The sequence below is a fragment of the Tupaia chinensis genome, unplaced genomic scaffold (genome assembly GCF_000334495.1).
Source record: "Tupaia chinensis unplaced genomic scaffold, TupChi_1.0 Scaffold000251_1, whole genome shotgun sequence".
NCBI classification, from domain to species: domain Eukaryota; kingdom Metazoa; phylum Chordata; class Mammalia; order Scandentia; family Tupaiidae; genus Tupaia; species Tupaia belangeri.
In genome coordinates, this window is record NW_006159731.1 from 4,149,499 (window position 1) to 4,162,307 (window position 12,809).

The window sequence follows — 12,809 nt, forward strand, 5'->3', positions numbered from 1 at the left end:
CTCTAAACAGTACCATTTTTCTCCCTTTGCGCAGCTGGTTCAGTGGAAATTTAGGATTAATCTGACCCTAAAAGTATTTAGATATTTGGCTACTGAGCACTTAGACCTGTCTAGAAAACTAGTGTGTGAAGGATGAACAGAAAAAGGAGAAAGGCAAAAAGAAAAGGACACAACGTAGGAGGCCCTTTGTGATCTAGTTCCCTCATCATTATTTCTGGCCACTATTTCTGCCTCTAACACATGAGAGCATGGAAAAGGAAAAGAAAAAAAGAGAAAAAATAGGAATCAATTAAAAAAGAAAAAAAAATTGAGCAAAAAAATGAAAACTGCATGGTGTGCTAGTGCGCTATGCAAATGGGGCCACTCAAAACTCAGATATAGATGGCTGCTGATTGGTTTGTCCTATGGGGGCAGGGGGAAAGGTAAGAATTAGACAAAAGAGCGGTGAGAGCTAAGAAGTTTAAAAATTAAAAATATATAGAAAGCAAGATAGAGACAGAGAGAATAGGTAGGGTGTTCTAACCTGGCTGGTGACCAGATCTGGGGGGCAGGAGGGTGGAGTCTGGGAAGAAGGTCTTCAGTGGCCCTACTCCCTTAATGGTGCCACTCAGAACTCAGATATAGATGGCTGCCGATTGGCTTGTCCTGGCTTCTGGCTAGATTTCAAGCTCATCTGTTCTTGATGTGTTTCTCTCGCTATTAGTCCAGTGTCAGTGAATGACAATTCTAGCTATCACATTGTCATGTGGGACAATCATCTAGTCTTTGGGGCTTCCTCTATCCTTGCCCTGTCCACATCTCCCTACACTGGAAATCTACTCATATCGATCCCCTGCTTAAAATTGTTAGTGGCTCCCCAAATACTGTACTTTAATATAAAAATTCAAATTCTTGGAATCAGCAGGTGGCATGGTGGTTAAGTCAGTGGATACTCCCACATGGCTGACCACAGTTTGAGCCCTGGACTTGGTGGCTTGCTTTCTCACTTTTCCTCTTTCTTTCTGCCTTTGTTTCTCTCTGGTCAAATTAAGAAAAAAAGAATAAATACATACAATTAAATAATTATTTTAAAAAATTCACATTCTTTGGCACAACATAGGAGGCTCTTTATGACCTAGTCCCCTCATCATTATTTCTGCCTCTAGCATGTGTAGTTTCCTGAATGAATCTTGCGTCACTCTGCTCTTAAAGCATTTACAAATGTTATTCCTTCTACCTACATGCCCTTCATTTATTTTCTAGACTCAGCCCACGTGTGCATTTGACATGTTACTTACCCAGCTATTTTGGTGGTCATGTGCTTGTCATTCTTCTCTGCCAGCATAACCCACTAGACTTGCAGTGTTTTCTTTGTATCTTTGTATTTTCCTCGTTTTTCTGCTGCTTGTATATAACCCAGTATGGGGGATACGGACGGAGTCTATAATGTTGATTTACAGACACATTATTATACTAAGGGATCAGAAAATCCATTTTCTTCTTCATATAAACAGAATATTTATGGCACACAGACCAAACCCAGAACATGTAAATCTTCAATGCTGAAGTGTGTCATGAGTCTGTGATGAGGTAGCTTTTCTCTTGAGAAAGATGTGGCCTCTTATTTTACTTCTTATCATCTTTTTCTTATTATAGCAATCCCTTCTCCTCCATTCTTCTCTCAGAATTTTGGGGCTGCACACACATGTGCCTGGCATGAGTTTTAAGCTGCTGGGTCTGGACTACATTAGGAGTCCAGAAATGTAACCATTACACCATCTGCTAGTCCCCAAATAATAGACTTTTAAAGAAATCAGGATAGAATTTATTCTTTAAATTTAAGCCCCACCCATAATGGGTTTACATTTTTGTGTTAAAAAATGAGGGTTCAGCTTCAGCTCATAGCGTAAAGAAGAGTATGTGATTTTAATTTAAAGATTTAAGAATGTAAGAAATTAACAAAGAGAAAGTTTATACTTAAAAATCAGGTCTTGGGCCAGCAGGTGGCATGATTGTAAAGGTGAAGGCCTTTAACGTGGCCAACTCCACGGTTCGAGTCCTGGACCTAGTGGTGTATAAAACATGCCAGCCAGGTGTTCATGCCCAAATTTCTGAGAGGAGAATGGAGAAGAAGGGATTGTGGTGTGGCTATCCCCCCGGCGTGTAATTTTTTACTTTCTCTCCCTGTTTCTCTCTGTCTCTCACCAGCAAGCACACACACCCTATGGCAAAAACAAACAAACAAAATCAGGTCTGTGCATAGCTCTATTAGCATAAAGACTGTGATTATTTTTAAGTACTATATGTTTTGTCTCAGTAGCTTTGAAATATTCAGAATATGTCACATGCTGTTAAAATTTGGACAATGAGTTGCATTTCAAACTCTTTTTACCAGCCATATTTTTAAAATCTTGATTCTTGAAACTGGCCAGTGGCATGATGGTTAGGGCACTGGACATTCCCACATGGCCAACCACAGTTTGAGTCTCAGATCTGGTGGCTTGTTTTCTCACTTTCCTTCTCTCTGTGTGTCTGTCTTTCTCTGGTCAAATTAAAATAATGAATGAATGAATGAATAAAATTAATAAGTAATTCTTTAAAAAAAAAGCTTAAAAAAATTCTGATTCTTTTCCTGTAATAATTTCCTAAGACATGCATTTTGGAGGAATGGAAATGTTTTCTACTTACCCTTAGAATTGTTTGACTTGTTTCAAATTAAGTAATTAGATTGTGACACTGGCAAAGTATGACTTATTTACAAAATTCAAAGCTCAATTTAATAAAATTTCAAAGCCAACATAAAGTTTTTAAGGCTTTATCATTTGCCCACAAATGGAAAAGGGAAGAACTATTGAAATGTCTTAGTATTATTTATGCATATTTTAATTTTAATTAACTATATCATTTCAGCTTATAATGCCTTTAAAAAATGCTCCCTCATAAAAGCTAGAACATTATTTTACCTTAATTAAGTTTGTGTGTATTTGTGTATATTAAAAAATTTTAGGGTCAACACCATAGCCTAGTGGTAAAGGGAGCAAGATTCCCCATGGCCAACTGCAGTTCAAATTCTGGTCTTATTAGGGGACCAGCAGTTGGCGTAATGGCCATGTTGCTGAACTCTCATGTAGTCAACTGCTGTTCAAGTCCCAGACCTGGTGACTTAAACTCATGCTGGGTGCATGTGCGTGTGTGCCCAAGATCCGGAGAGGAGAATGGAGGAGAAGGGATTGCAGCGTGGCCATCCCCCCTAGGGGTGGGGGTGGTGGTGGTGGTGGTGATTTCCCATTTGCTGTCTCTCTGTCTCTCTCGCGAGCACACGTACCCTGTAGCAAAAACCTCTCAAAAAAAAAAAAAAGTCTGGTTCTGTTGGTTTGAAAAACATGCTGGGCATGTGTTCATGTATCCCCAAAATCCCAACAAGTTGGAAAAAGAGATTGCAGCATGACCACACCCTACTGAGAAGAACTTTTTCCCTCTCTCTTTCTGTCTCTCTAGCAATTAAAATAATTTAAGGAAGTTTATATCTAGGATAGATTTTCATATTCTATTGATCTCTTAGGCTTTTATATTTAATTTTTACATCAACTATATTTATGAATTGAAATCCCTTACCTATCACCGATGTTTTCTTCACTAGTAAAAAATATTTATTTAGTGAACTCATGCTTTTTCTACTACTGTTTCTCCAAGTATATTGCAATTACTCAAGTAAGCTGGCCATGACAGAGTAAAAACCAATTATATTTCTAATATTTTACTTCAGGTATTTAGAAGTCACTGCACACATGAAAGTAAGAAGTAAAAACTGGTAGCATGGAATAGTCATTATGATCATCTCCAGTAGATAGCAGCTGAGAAGGGAAGATACATACTTCTGCATAACTTCTGTTCCTATATAGTCCTTTAACATTGAAATCCCAGTACAATACAAGTATTAGAAGGTTGTACCAATTCTCAATTGTAATTTACCTATTGAAATCAGTTTACAGAAAATGCCTTGTCCCATGATATCACTGATATCTATGTAATAAGTTATATGACAATGATCTGTGGCTCAAAAGTTTCTAGAAGAAAGAAGGCATAATTATAATGTCTTATGCATGTGAGATCCATAGGAAATTTTCAGCTGTTTTGAGCATACAAAGATAAAACTAAGGAGAAACGTAATCAGATTCAATATAATATTTGGTCCGATGTCTTATGAATGAAGCATGTGAGGTATCTCTACAAAGCCCCAGAAAGATTGAATGACTTGTTCAAGGTAATGTGGTTGAGAGCACACCAGCACTTTAGAACCAATTATAAGCCAAGAGGTAAAATTTTTTATGTCCACTTTTTTCTTTTAACTTAAAAAGCATATTTATTGAAAATTCCAAATATTTACAAATGTTGAATGAGTTGTATAACAACCCTCATCCAGGTCAACAGTCAACAACTCACAGATAGTCTTGTTTAATCTTTACTCCTACATCCTTCTATGTTGCACATTGAATTATTTCGAAGCCAATTCCAAAAATGATATTTATCTATAAATATTGCCATATATATAAATATGTAATAGGTGATTCCCAATCCATTTTAAAGGCTGATTTGATAAGCGAACAATTAAAAACCCATAAGAAATTGAGCAAAGCCTATGCAAGAGTTGTTTAGAATTAAAAATTGCATCACATCAGCAAGAATTCAATTACCAAATCTTCCCTTTCTGGCCTCTCAGCATCAGATACTAGCTGTAGGTATGCCAAGGCGTGCATAAGGAGACTTGTTATTGAACACATTATTTAGAAAGTGTGCATGTACCAAACATGAAATATGACATATCATCCAACTTAAGTATTGAAAGGCATTCCTCTTTTTTTAATCACTTCATGTTGTGTTTGCATGTGGGTGCATTTTTAAGAAATAGACATATGTAAATTAATTAAGATGTTTTACTCGGTGACTTCTGGATATATAACCTGAATGTTACTGAGCAATACAGAGATAGTATTCATTCATTTATTTGTTACTGTTTTTAAAATTCTTTTGTTGTCTAATTGTAAAACTGGTAAAATACTATCATTTTCCAGATAAAGTTCTTGGCAAGTTTTTCTCCCTTTCAAACCCCCTAGGACAATCTGCAGCTCCATGAAAACATGAGTCAAATACATTACAAGTTTCCCAAGGAGAATCAACATCTTTTCCAGCTGTTTGGAGAGTCTGTCTAACATCTGACCAAACCCCTCATCTCCCAGTATTGTTCTGGGCTTTTACACTTTGACTTTGATTTGTTCAATGTTATAATTTAAAAACAGAGCCAATAGTTTAAATCCTTACTTTTTTCTTTAAGACTTTTAACTCTTATCACTTATCATAATAATTTTTAAAAAATAACACCAATCACAGAAAGATATTTTATCCTTAGGCATTTCTCTTTGACAGTGTAAAAATTCCTTCTTGACGCTATCAAACTTTCCTCTCACTCTTTTTTCTCCCTAGGTAATTTGTCTATTATTTATAAAGTGAAATGTCTCCCAACTATAACATCAAAAAGAACTAAACTTGTTTTGATTGATTAGTTTCAGGCTTTCTATTTTAAATTTCTTTTGGCACTGACCAATGTGTTTTAATTTATTCAGGAGGAATGCATTTGTGATCATTCCAATTAATCTCTTGTCTGTTTTGTCTGGCATCTGTGTGAAACTAGTTATAATAACTTGAAAGTTTGGCAAGCTGTACAGTAAACTGCCCAAGGTGGGATGGAAAACTTTCAGGGCCCAATTAACAAAAGTCAGCTTGTCCTCTAGCCTATCTACATAAAATCATCTGTTCCTTCCAGTGGTCTCTATAACTGTTAGTAACATTTGATGCATGGTTCAGGGCAAGAAGGTGAAGCAGCATCTATGTACTAAGAGTGCATTCTGGGGTTGAAGACCAAATATTGGTATATATTGGATTGTCGGAAAAGTCATGACATATTTTCCTATGTCCTGACAACCAAATAGATGCAGAGTACACGTACACTCATGCATGCACACACGGAGTATTATAAAGTTTTGGGTAAGGAAATCGAAGAGAAGGAAGCCGTAGAAAACCTGGAACACTATTGAAGCTATTATTCAAAGCAAAAGTGATTTCTGTTCCAAATGTATGCTGGAAGCTGAGTCCTATTATATGGTTTTTCTGTATACGTGCCTGCAGTTGCCACAACCACCACCACCACAGGACCGGTGTACTATTTAAGAAATAATCATTAAAATAACCCAGTAGTTGTTGTTATCAAAACTTGCTGATTTGTGTTTTGACCACAATTTTTATTATCTTTTATATTCTTTACTAAAAAATGGAAAATTATTTTGTTTGTTTTTTACAGCCACACTTGGTATTCCCTTCCAGTTTCATGTACAGCCTCATGAGATACTAAGCTAGATGCACATTGAGCATGCACCACACTTTGAACTTGCCTCTTCCAAGGTTCTCCCTCCTTCCCAGCATACGACCACTTTTAAAGAATGCCAAGAGACACGTCATGCTTTGGGAAATTAAGCCACATTTTTATTTACATTTGCTTATGTATTAAATGCAAAATTCATCTTAAGACATTTAGAATTTTATAGACCATGTTACTATCACGACTTCTTGAATAAACATGAACCTTTTTCTCTTTTTCTTTTTTAATTTGCAGTATAATGTGTATACTTGCTGGAGAGAAAGAAAGAGAAAAAGTGAGGAAGCATGCCCAGGGGATGGCCAGGCTGCAATTGCTGCTCTTCCATTCTTCTCTGGGGACCTCATGTTTTTCAAACTGGCAAGTCCAGGACTCAAGCCATGCAGTCAGCCATGTGGGATCCAGCTGCCTCAACCACTACGCCACTGGCTGGCTCACCAATAGTTTTAAACAGTCGTATTATTATTACTGAAACAAAGAAAAGTACTTGTGACTTTCTTATTCCAGCATATTTAGGGCACCTAAGGAAATTTTTAACTCACAACATTCAATGATCACTGTGCTGTTGCATATTTCATAGTAAGTTTTGTTGAAACTATAACATCCAAAGCAGAATTAGATTTTTAAAAAATAAGCTTAGAAGAGATGATTGGAAACAGGAACAGACCAGCTCCTGTTTGATAATTCTATCTGATTCACCAGAGCACGTACCTAAATTAATTAATCTTTCTCTTTGTTCACACTGCATCTTGCTCCTGGCAAAATGTGCTGAAATCACTGTTGTCACATGTTTTTAATTTTTGAAAATTCATCTTTCTAAGATAGACACAGAAAGAAAAACTGAGTGCACAGAACACTACATTAAGAGGAAAGTAGTTGAAGTTCTGCCATGAATAGTTACCAAAAAAAAATTTTAAAAGTATGATACTATTTGGCCCCATCTCCCTAACTAGGGAATTCAAATTGTTGAATACCTAATAGTGCTTTTCTAAGTGTTTCAGTTTTTGAAAAATATGCTGGGGTGAACGATGCTTGCCTGTTATGTAAACATATAGTTATGAAAGACATTAGGCCAGATGTAAATTTTTTAAAAGATATAAAATGTGCTCAGGTAACAAGAATGGAAGCCTATTTAAAGCTCTCTATCAAGAAACAAGCCCCTTTGAAAACTGCACACTCCTTCAGATCACTCAGGATGCTGTTCGTTGAGTAGGGGACAGCAGCATTTGTTAAATATCGGTTTCTGGCTACTTTTCCACCAAGGTTGAAATTACATCTGATATCAAGATAAGAAGCATGTATTTGATTTGGCTATAAAATTATATTGACCTGTTTTAAGGTGCCTGAATGAACCCAGTATAAGTGAAGATGTTTTTATATTTTAGGGTTTGTTCAGTTTCTTTGCTTTCACCCTTCCCCAAATGCTCAAAATTAGCCAATATTTTAAATTTCGGTGTTCTCATAGGTCAGGTCTTAGATAATTATAAAATAGAAGAAAAATAAGAGCAAAGTTCAGGTATGCCAGGATACCAGGGTTTGCTGCTATTTTATTAGAGAAAATAGTAAGTGATTACTTGAAAGTGTATTAATTTATTCAAACAACTCATTTTATGAAGTATCAGTTTACATCACACTGCATATAATTTCACTTCGGCATCTTAACGTGGGCCTGTTTTAAAGAGACAAAACCAAAACTCTAACCTCAATTTAATGTCCCATGTAGACACATCTCTCATTTCTCTGGCACAGCCAAGCTTCTTGAAAATACTGTCTATACTCACTGTCTCTAATCCATCTTCTCTCTACTCTTCCACCCCTAGAATCTAACCTCTCACCCCGTCCCCACCTCAACCACTGAACAATAACTTTTTTTTGAGAAAGGTTTTCGCCTTAGGTCGCATGCCCCCACCAGAGAGAGAGACAGAAACAGAGAAAGTGAGAGGGAGAGTGAGGAGTCAGCCCCCAGTGGGGTGGTTACACCACAATTCCTTCTTCATTCTCCTCCCAGAGTCTTGGGCAGGCCTGCACACACACCCGTCATGATTCGAACCAGTCAGCCATATGGTAGTATAGTGACGTAACTGCTATGCCATCTGCTGCCACCACCACCACCCCACCCCAGTAACTAAATTTGTACTTTTTGGTACGCATTTGGTAAACATTAGCCAATCCTTATCTTTTTATCTTGTTTTTTTTTTTTTTCCTTTCTTTCTTTCTTTTCAATTTTTGTCATAGAACATGTATAGTGACCAGAAAGTGACAGATAAGGAGAAAGCTTTCAATGGGGTGCGGTCATACCATGATCCCTTCTCTTCCATTTTTCCATCTCGTCAGGGTTTTGGGCACCCACATGTACTCAGCATGGTTTTCAAACCGCAGGGACCGAGATTCATGCCGCACAGTTGGCCATGTGGGATCCAGATCCTTTAACCACCAGGCCACAGAGCTGGTCCCCTCTTTATCACTTATAAAAACTTTTTATTTTTTAAAGAGCCACTTAAAAAAAAAAAACACACACAATTATTTAATTAATTAATTATTATTATTTTAACTTGATCAAAGAGAGAGAGAAGGAAAGTGAGAAAGCAAGCCAGGTCCAGGACTTGAACCATAGTCAGCCATGTGTTAGTCTAGTGTCTTAACCACCAGGCTACCTGCAGGCCCCTTAAAACCATTTTATATCTTTTGTATTATTGCTCAGTCCCCATCTCTCTATTTTCCCTAGTCTGTAGCATCTGTGCCATTCTACCACCTGTCCAGTTAACTGTTGGTCACCTACCCCCATGGGCTGCTCTTCTTCCATGCCTTCTTGTATCTTGCTGCTCCCTAGCATTCCATCCCCATCTCCTGGCTTCCCACTACTGGACACATCTTCTTCTGCCTTCAGCTACCACTAACATGCGAGTGATTTCCAGATCCATTCACCGAGTCCCAGATCTTTGTACCCCATGTCCTGCAAGACAACCCATGATTTCTCGAAGTTAGCTATATAAACCAAATCCATTTTTACCTGTTGTCATTTACATATTCTTATTTCCCCAGGTTTAGTGAGTAGCACCACCATCCCACCCACCCATATTCTGTGTTTGATTCCTGATCCCTGTTTTCTTCAAATGCAGTTACTAAATCTTATCAAATCCAGCGTAGCCCTCATATCCTCCAACCCAACCACTTTTCTGTCTTCATTTTTGAAATCTGTTATTTGCTTTTGGTTCTTCTCATTTGGTTTAACCTTAGCATTTAATACTTTTACATGTCTTCATTGTCATTTAAAAAAAGTTTTGTATATATATTTTTTTCCATGAAAGAGAGACAGAGAGAGATAAGGACTTCCAAAGGTGTTCATGCTATGAACCACCCCAGTCTCAGTCAGCTCGGATCTTGGATGGTCTTGAATGCGTCATAGGGTAGTCTCAGTATGCAAACCCAGGATCGTGACGTGAAGCTTCAGCATTGCAGAGTACTGTATTACTGCTGTGCTACCCGCGGCCCCTCTTACTGTCACTTCAGTGGAATGTTTGGAGAGAAAGGAAAGAACTTTTATGATGAACTCATTGTGTTTAAGCAGAAGTTTAAACCAGTTTTAAGTGAAAGTATTACTATTTTTAGAACACTCAAACAAATAAGAATTTCCTACACTAAATAACCTGGAATCTAGTATAGTGAAGACAGACTATTATCTATAATAATCATCTAATGAACTTTCCGTTCAAATATGTATGATAATTTTTAAACCAAATCATAATTTACTGATTTATATTCTTCTACTACAGCATGCACATACATCTTTATTGGCAATTTTAGATCTGCAATATGATTTTTTTCATGACATTTTATATGGCTGCAGCAAAACTTATTGAAACTTTATTGGTGAACATATAGAATCTTTCCAGCTCTTCATTATAATTAAAACTTATTTGTATATCTTTCTGTACTTGTTATCTGTTTTCTTTTTTTTTGGAGAGGTTTTCACTATAGGGCACGTGCGCTCACCAGGCAGACAGAGAAAGACAGAGAGATAGAAAGCGAGAAATCACCTCCCAGGGAGGATAGCCACGCCGCAATCCCTTCTCCTCCATTCTCCTCTTGGGATCTTGAGCACGCATGCACACGCGCCTGGCGTGAGTTTAAGCTACCGGGTCCGGGACTCGAACTGCGGTCAACTACGTGGGAGTCCAGCGACATAGCCATTACACTAACTGCTGGCCCCCGTTGTTATCTGTTTTCTGAGGACATTTCTTACATGTGAGATTTGTCATTTTGAGGGGATATATTGTTTCAGGGCTTTAAAAGTTAATTGCAAAATAGCTGAACAAAAGGTTAAAACCAGTTTTTATGTTGTTTGTAGCAGAATATGCGTTTCTCTGTTTCCCACATCCACAATAATAATCATTCTTTAATATTTCTAATCAATTGGATAGGTAAAAAATAGTATCTCAGGCCATTTACTTACTTTTAGACATATTTCTAAAATGTTTGATTGTCTGCAGAAAATTGGAAGAAGAAAGATGAGTTACTATAGTCAGGTTCATTGTCAGCAGTGTGAAGTAAAAGCAGACAGACCCACAGTGATGAAGGATACAAACAAACAAAAAACAAAACAAACAAACCCAAAAAAAAAAAACAGAAATAGAATCCCAAAATGCACAATGCATGGTCCATTTACTTCAAGGCCCAACTGCCCAACTCCCTTCTGTGGTCTCTAAGGCTTTCACCATATTTCAACACACTGTCCCCATTTCAGCATTTTGAAATTCTACAAAGACAGCAAAACCTTGGCTCATAGGATAGTAGTTACTTAAATGTCAGCTGTTGGCAATCAGTGGCAGATTAATAAAATACTGTTCTACATGTAATCTTTTATGAAAATAAAGTCTTTAAAATATTTATACTATGGTTTCTCTTCAGATCGTATACTATGAACTACAAAACTTCAAATTTTCATTACTTTTTCCCATCAATTACCATAAACAAGTATTCTTTTAACCATTTTTCACTTGCTGAGACACTAAATGATATACCAATATTATATAAACAAGAAGTATGTTCTAAGAAGTCTTTAAGGTATGGAATAAAATATGTTTCTGACAGATATGATACCTAGTTTTCTTTTTTAGAGATATTTGCCATAGGGCGCATGCGCTTACCAGAGAGACAGGAGCAAGAATTCACCTCCCCCCCCCAGGGCAGATGGCCACACTGCAATCCTTTCTGCTCCATTCTTCTCCTGGGATCTGGGCCATGCCCCAATGTGAGTTTTAAGTCACTGGATCTGGGACTCGAACATGGGAGTCAACGACATGGGAGTCCAGCAACATAACCACTACGCCATCTGCTGGTTCTCAATACTTAGCTTTCAGGTGTAAGAAACTATTCTTGAAAATATACTTATTTATATCTCTTGTGTAAAGAATAAGTGGCTTGGGCAGAGGTTAAAGAAAAGTAGACTTCTAACAATTAGGACTTTCTAATTTTGGCAAGGATTTTCTCATGAAATATTTTGAAAATGTTCTGCAATCAAAAGAATATTGAGGGAACCAGCAGTTAGCGTAAAGGCTATGTCGCTGGACTCCCACGTAGTCAACCGCGGTTTGCATCCCGGACCCGGTGGCTTAAAACTCACGCCGGGCGCGTGTGCGTGCGTGCCCAAGATCCCGAGAGGAGAATGGAGGAGAAGGGATTGTGGCGTGACCATCCCCCCTGGGGGGTGATTTCTCACTTTCTGTCTCTATGTCTCTCTCTGTCTGTCTGGAGAGCGCATGCGCCCTATAGTGAAAAATCTCTCCAAAAAAAAGAATATTAGGGATCAGTAAATAACAACTCCTATGTTTCACAGATGAGAAAACCAGATAAGAAAACTTTGGTTTTCTCATCTGTAAAACAGAAGTTCAGAACAGAGTAAGTGGTTTACCTTAAAGAACAGAGTGGGAATATAATCCCAGCTATCTCAGTTTTTTTAATCCAGTGCTTTTCTGTTATAACAAGATAACCCTCAATAGCAAGTTCTATGTTGCTAGAATATTAGATCACAATTCAATGTCTCATCATAAAGGATGTTGTAGAAAGGATTTCTGTATTAAGAGAAAGTAAGAGGGACCAGCATTTAGTGTAATGGCTATGTCGCTGGACTCCCATGTAGTCGACCACGGTTCAAATCCCAGACCTGGTGGCTTAAACTCACACGAGGCGTGTGTGCATGTGTGTCCAAGATCCTGAGAGGAGAATGGAAGAGTAGGGATTGTGGCGTGGCCATCCCCACCGGGAGTGATTTCTCACTTTCTGTCTCTCTCTCTCTCTCTCTTTTTCTGGAAAGCACACGCGCCCTATAGCAAAAACCTCTCAAAAAAAAAAAAACCAACCTTTTTTTTTTTACCTGCCTTCCCCTGTCCTTTCCCTTCTT

General features: G+C 37.7%; 1 protein-coding gene across 2 annotated transcripts in view; it reads left to right on the forward strand.

Annotated features, from left to right (window-relative positions):
- The window catches only part of ARL15 (ARF like GTPase 15), a 494,530-nt gene that overhangs the window by 390,193 nt on the left and 91,528 nt on the right, over positions 1–12,809 (forward strand). The window lies entirely within an intron of this gene.